The following is a 7307-nucleotide window of genomic DNA, read 5'->3' as shown; positions in this document are numbered from 1 at the left end:
TAAATTGGAACATCTTCATGACTTTCCTTCCATTCAAGTTAGCCAAATTACAGTGTAGCAGCATGAACCCTTCTTACCTTGATCCAAGATCAGTGTGAAGCAGCATCTTCTGAACCAGATGATGAATCGTTTCCAAAATTCTTTCATCTGAGCTATTTTACAGCATAGTCAATAACCACAGAATAACAAAAGTGCTACTCAAAATTTGTGCACCACAAGAATTCATATGACTTAATGACAGATAATAGCTCAGAGTTCCTGAATGTTTTATTCTCTTAGTTCTAGCTTAGTACAAGCACATTTTGCCTGCAGATGTATAGAGTATTTGGGGGAAAAATACAACATGAATATATACCAATAAGATAGTGTCAGCTCTGGGAGATTATACACAGTTGTCACTTCAGAACAAAAAAAGTAGATCTCATGATGAATTCACAGGATTATCACTCTCAAGACTCATGATGAAAAGGACAACATTTTGATGTTAACTATCTTAGATTATGTTAATGATATTAATACAATATTCTAGTAGTTTAAAAACACACACACAAAATGAAAGCAAATTCTTCCTTCAAGTGGTAAAGAAATTATATCAGGTGGGCCTTGAGGTGAGAAACATCACATTGCCAATGAAAAGTCTCACTCCTATGTTCAAAAACACCTACAAGTGTGCAAAATCAGCTCTGCAATCCAGCTGGAAACTTGTCTACGTTTCTTGAAGACAAGTTCCAATGATGGATCTGGTTTTCATGTGGACTTTCATGCTCCTTCAGAAAGGCCTGATTTCACAAGAAGCTGGTATGACCTAGGAGTCAGCAGTGTTTGGACACAAAGTGGTGAAATAATCTTCTATCCACATTGGGAGGGTTTGAGTCATACCTCATGGTGTCCCTCCTAGAAAGCTCCTCTAATCCCTTTCTCATTGTCTGCAGTTACTAATGATAGGGCCATAAATTATTTGAATTATAAAAGCAATATGTAATGACAGGTACTGGAATTGATGGTTTCATTCTCTGCCATGTGGTATGCCTTTCTCAAAACAGTGGTTTGTATGATATATTGTGACTTTAATTTAGAGTTACCACCTCATGCCAAAACCGATAGGGTCTCACTGGAACTCAGCAGAAGCAGTACATAAGTCAGTGAATAATTCCCTCTGGAAAGCCTTAGTGTATGGCTAAGTAATGTTCTTGTTTACCTCATTTAGCCCCCAGTTCTCCAAGAGCTAGCCATGAAAAGTTCTTATCCTCTCTGATATCCAGCCGGGACAAAGTGTCCTGTCTTTGTTTTCAGCCATGAGGCTTGTGTCAAACACACCCTGACAGCTGCAACAATTTTTGGTGAAAACAATAATTCCACTTTTCCTTTCCATCTGCCTGCAGATGGCTTAAATCTGACCCATCAAAAGGGGAAAAAAAAAAAAAAAAAAAAAAAAAAAAAAAAAAGAGGAGAAATAATGTAATAGTGTTCCAGCTGAGATGAAATTGTAACGATTGCTTATTGAGAAAATAACAGGTCTGAGATTTGCAGAAGAGACCCTGCAATGAAGCTGTATATGAGATAACTGGAGATTCTGATACTGGTTGATCTGGGTTCTCTATACTTCCTCTCAAACCTCTTCAAATCAGCAAAAAGCCATGTGAAAAGTAATCAGCAATGTATGTCATGGATAACAGGTTTACTTTTTTTCTCTACAAAGGAGAAATTTTGCTAAGAAACACTGAAATACAATCTGAAATACTAGAAGGAAATCATTACTGAAAGGCCAAATTTGCAGTTTGAAGTTTACATCTTGTTACTCAGTTTCAGCGTTCCTCTATGCTTCACTATATTTCAAATCAAAATAATAAGATCAACATAATTCCCTTTTTATTACCAAACTTTCACACTGCAGACACTGCTTTGTAAGCACACAGTTTGTTCATGAAGAACAGCAGCTACTGCAGCTAAAGATATACTCAAATGGTTTCAGTAATTGTCCAGATTTGATGACAACTACACATAATGCAGAGTATCATGAACACAAAGCAACTGAAAGAAACTAATTTCCACTTATTATGTTTGGAGTGAGGAATGAAATGCCATCCTTTTAAGACAACAAATAGGCATTGCAGTGGTGAGGACAATGAGAAGTTCAGGGTCTGGTTCAGCCCATGTATTCTTCTTGTCATTTTACATCTAGTTTTAAAGAAAAAGCAACAATTTCTCCATCACATAAAACAAGAAAAAAAAAATAACCTCACAACATATGAGCCACAAAATTCTCTCTCTTTCTTTTTAAGTAACAAGCTTTAACAGTTGCCTCAAAGACTTTGCTGTAACATCGAGACTGGCAGTGATTTCCACTTACTGATAGGGAAAATGGGTGGTAGAATCTCTAGATGTCGTGTGAGGCAAGAGTTGAAGAAGCAAGAGCTAATGAACCTGTCACTTTTCAAACTAGGAAAATATAGCACAAAGATATCATAAAATGCTATGGATTGCTAGCGTCTTATCCTCATTAAGTTGGCTTTTTTGTTGTTGGATTCTTTTGCATGAGCACAGAAGTAAGACTGGAATGAGGTTTCTAGTCTCTCTGCCCAGAGAAGCCACGGATGCCCCATCCCTGGAGGTGTTTAGCACTAGTTTGGATGGCACCCTGGGCAGCCTGATCTGGTGGGTGGCACCCTGTACACGGCAGGCTGTCAGAGTTTGATGGTCTTTAAGGTCCCTTCTGACATAAGCCATTCTATCATTCTGTGTTTCTATGATCTCATAAATATATCTATCTATCTACTTATCTGTCTATCTATCTATCTATCTATCTATCTAATGAAGATAACTGGTGGTGGTAGGATCATGAATAAATGGCTTTGCTCTGGTAAGTCTAAGGAGATGCCAGTCACATAATAAATTCTATATAAAAAAATATTTCCAAAACGCTTAAAACTACATGTATAAAGGTTAGTTCCATTCAAAGTAAGCAGATCATTAAATTTATCACTATGATTTTTCCTAGGAAGTAAAATGCCCTTAAAACCTTTACAGGATGACTGAGTCTTTAGAAAGTCTGTACATTATGTAAAGGTTTGAAGGGGAATGCTGCATCTGGCATGAGAATGTTCTGGAAGAAAGAAAATCTCTTCAAGCCTACCCACACAAAAATGTCTTTCTCAGCAAGGCAAAAGGACCTGGAGTAAACCATGAGATCATGCTAAACCTGGAGAACCATGCTTAGATTTTCCCAGATCCTGTATTTGGGATACCTAGGTTAACTGGGAGCATGGAGGATGAAAAGTAATTAATCTCTGGAGAATACACTATACTGATTCCTTTGCTAGAGTAAACACAGCTTTTTCTGAGAGCCAGGATGTCTTCTGGATTCCTGCTGAATGATGTTCCACTTCCACTTTGCCCATTACTCAGGCCTGCAGCTCATGCCAAGCACTTCCATTTGCTGTGATTGGGACCACCAAGCAAAAAAATGGAGCATACATTTGTTTTGCATCCTCCAAAATCCAGGAGTCCAAGCTTACAGACAAGTTGAACTCACTGTGTACTCAAATGCCAACTGTGTGATGCAGAGCCAGGATACTCACATCGCCAAGCAGCCAGAAGTTTGAAAGCCTGCTCTTCAAGAAGTGGAAATAGAAATAAGAGCAAGGATGAGGTTGGAAAAACATCATTAAAACAATAGGTGGCTAAGTCACACAGAGCATGCTGTGGTACTGATGTACTCAGAAGCGAAGCAGAGTCTCTGTGCATAGAGGATGAATTACCCTCTCTGAAAGGATGTCTAAAAAGAAACACACTGTATAATAAAAATGAATAAATGTGAAGAGTCTACTAATGCTATGGACTGAACTTGTTCTGAGTGACTTCCTACTGCAGCGCTCTCAAAGCCTTCAGTAGGATCTCATGCATACGTGGACCTCAACTCTCTCTGGCTAAATAAAGGACTTGAGGCTGCAGAATTGTCACCCTTTCCTAAGCAACAGATTCAATTCAGGAAATTAAGACTCATACAGTGGTGACTAATGCTTTTGTCAGGCTCATTATGAAGTACTCAAGGATGCTGCAAACATCCTGTGCCTTACATTACCACTCTTGAGTGGCCAAGTTCATTCAGGCCCACAGCGTGTCCCACCTCTATTGCAGTAACTGCTGTGTGCTGCCTTCAGTACGTATGCTCCCGCACGTTGTAGAAAGGAGTTATTTGCAGAAGTTCAGGCAGTCCTTATGGTATTGCACAGACATAGCCAGCCTCCTCCCTACTTGCCCAGTGGGAATCACAGAGAAGTGATTATCTTGGAACAGATGCAGATGCTTAAATAAAGAGGGGATGATGGAAAAAAACATTACATAAATCCTCCTCACGTGAGCAATGAATACACCCCACAGCTGCTAGCTTTGTTTTGCATATTTTACATATTTACATACACAAAATATTTCCAAACATCCCTATGTTTATCTAAAACTCCATCAGTAATAAGGCTGGCAGAACAAATCCAGTGCAAATATACTCACTGCATGAAACTTCTCTGAATTGATTTTAAGATGCACAAGGAGTAAAAGCTTGCTTCTACTGAAGTCAACAACAGCAAATCTCACATCTCCAAAGAAGGAAGACCTAACTCTATACTCCTAAAGTGTTCAGTCCACAGCAAAGACCAGTCTGAAAATGAATGAGGCAATGTTTCTAAAAGAAGGACAGCTGGTAGATTAGAGAACGGGATATTTTTCTCATACCAGTTGCCTGCAGGTGGGTGTTGGGGGTAGGTTGGAATGGAAATAAAACCTTCGAAGGAAAAACTGAGTATCCTTCTTCAGATAGTGCAGAGAAGTCAAAAAACAAACAAATAATAATAAAAAAAACCTGCTCAAGCTCAGAAAGGGTGGGTAGCCTCCTAAAGATAAATTCATAGAATGGTTTGCATCTAATTTCAACCCTCCTGCTGTGGGGGGGGGTTGCCAACCACTAGACCAGGCTGCCCAGAACCCCATCCAACCTGGCCTTGAATGCCTTCAGGGATGGGGCATCCACAACCTCTCTGAGAAACCTGCTCCACTGTGTCACCACCCTCTGAGTAAAAAATTCCAGCTTAAAAAAGGTAGAGTGACATCCATGTCGCTCATTGTCAAGATCATTTTGGAAAAGAACAACTAATTAAGGGAGGAAGCATATGAGCATAACATTTCTGGTTTTAGTCTGTAATACCTCCTTTCTCTTCCAGCTCATCCAGCCAAACAGGGAATGGAGCAGCCCACCTTCCCCAGCCACCCTTCTGTAGGCACTACATAACCTGAAAATGGAAAAGAACCATGGGAAAGAGCACAAGACTGATTCCCACATACTCCCTTGATGAGAAAGCCAAGAAGAAAAGAAGTACAAGAGGGATGCAACTGCTGCACACCATCTTACTTATTATGTAGAGCAGGAATCTATCTGTCACGGAGGAGGAATTAACTTCTCCACAAAAGCAAACCCAAAAGAAAAGAGTGAAGAAATGTAGTAGATCTGCAGCTTGTGGAGTTTCCATTTGGAATATATTTCTCAGAAGACAGACAAAACAGGATTGAAAAAACCTACCAGCCAGCGAGGAATATTTATCCAGACTCCCTCTCCAAAACTGCTTTATTGATCAACCTCTACAGAGGTCTTCCCCATTGACTTCTACATAGATGCCAAAAAAAAAATTCTTACTCTTTAAAAGGACATTTGAAAGAGACTAGGGAGTTTCCCACTGAGAAAGCTCCTGAAAGTTGGGTTTTATCTTTATCTATTTCCACCAGCAAAGAATAGAGTGCTATTCTTAAAAGGGAACATATTTTTTGGTTTTGGCCAGATATAGAAATCTTTGTTGCTATATTTGGCTTCCAATGTAGGACTTTCTGCTTGCTGGTGGGAGGAGGAAATTAGAGCTGGTGTTATTCATAACTAAATGGGCATGAAAAACAAACCACGTCTCTTTGAACTGTAGTGCTACTATGGGCATTCACATTACAAATCATTTTTAAAGCCTGCAATACCTCTGTGCACGCAACAGCCAACATCAAAACTTTATTACCCGCTCATTTTCCCTCAGTGATAAACCATTGCAGATGTACAGTTATTGTCAAGGCAAAGACATTGGTGTAGTTCGTGGTGGTGATTGTGCTCTGTTTTGTTTTTAAATATAATTTCTCGCTCATCTTGAAAGAAAGCAAAAGTGATGTTCTGAAAGACAGACGATTACTGGAAGGCTGCAGAATCCAGCCCCCCTCTTCTTCCCAACAACCCCAAAAAGAAATCTAAATTAATTGGCATCCCAGCCTGACACACAGCTCAGCCATGAGGAATTCTCACCAGATGTCTCAGTCCCCACCCGGCCTCCCACGTCACGCAGGCAGCATAACCCTTCAGAGCCTGAGGTCCTGTCGGGGCGACTGGCCCCAACGTGCTGGGGGTTGATGCGGAGGGCTGATGTTAGCCCCAGCAGCTGGCCTCCACCCACACTTACCTCCCCCACTAGTGTGGCAGATGCCAACCTCACTCCTCACATATTCCATGGCATTTCCCTCATGCCAAGCAGGCTGAGCACTGCTGAGGTTATCCGGCTCCCTCCTGGCACCAAGGGAAGCGTTTCCCCACAGCATCAGGCAGGACCCCAGCTGGCAGTCAGTAAAATCCAAAATAAGAATTATCTGGATGGAAGTGATGAGATTTTTGATGGATGTCAGGTCAGTAAATTCAACTGAATGGCACAGATTTACATGAATGGAGGCTGTGGTTCAGCTTGAATATAATCAGTCACAAAACAATTCCTTTTCTGGAGCATCACTGCTTCCCCTCTTGTTTTCTGATGCAGTGAGTACATACAGAAATAACACCTATGAGCATTTGGAAACCAAGGCATGGGGCAAGGCAGCTGGAGCTCTACTCCGGTGAGAATAGTGGATGTTACTAAAGGAGAAAAAGCACATCAGCTCACTCATCCCCCAGCTTAACAGCACTGTTGTTGCCTAGAACACGTTCACTTCACTGAGGCTATTTGTGATTGTCCTAAAGCAAAAGGGCTCTCCCAGATCTTTCCTCACAGACTAAACCACAGTGTACACAGCTCACTTCAAAGAAAAAAGTTTCCTGCAATGTTTATTCCAGCTTTTTCTTGACACTTAGTTTGTACCAAATTTCTAAGTCCTTACACTGCTCTGGTATTTTTTGATGGCTGTCATGTCCCTTTCTATTTCTTTCATGTACAAGCCAAGCAGTTGTTAGGCATCATTTGCTTATTTTGCAATGGTCTTTATCCCATCCTCACCTCCATCGTCCATGCAGACTGTTTATC

This window comes from Centrocercus urophasianus, unplaced genomic scaffold, assembly GCF_019232065.1.
Source record: "Centrocercus urophasianus isolate 14NV4802_14NV808 unplaced genomic scaffold, USGS_Curo_1.0 seq_12, whole genome shotgun sequence".
Classification (NCBI taxonomy): Eukaryota; Metazoa; Chordata; class Aves; order Galliformes; family Phasianidae; genus Centrocercus; species Centrocercus urophasianus.
Note: the sequence above shows the minus strand (reverse complement) of the source record.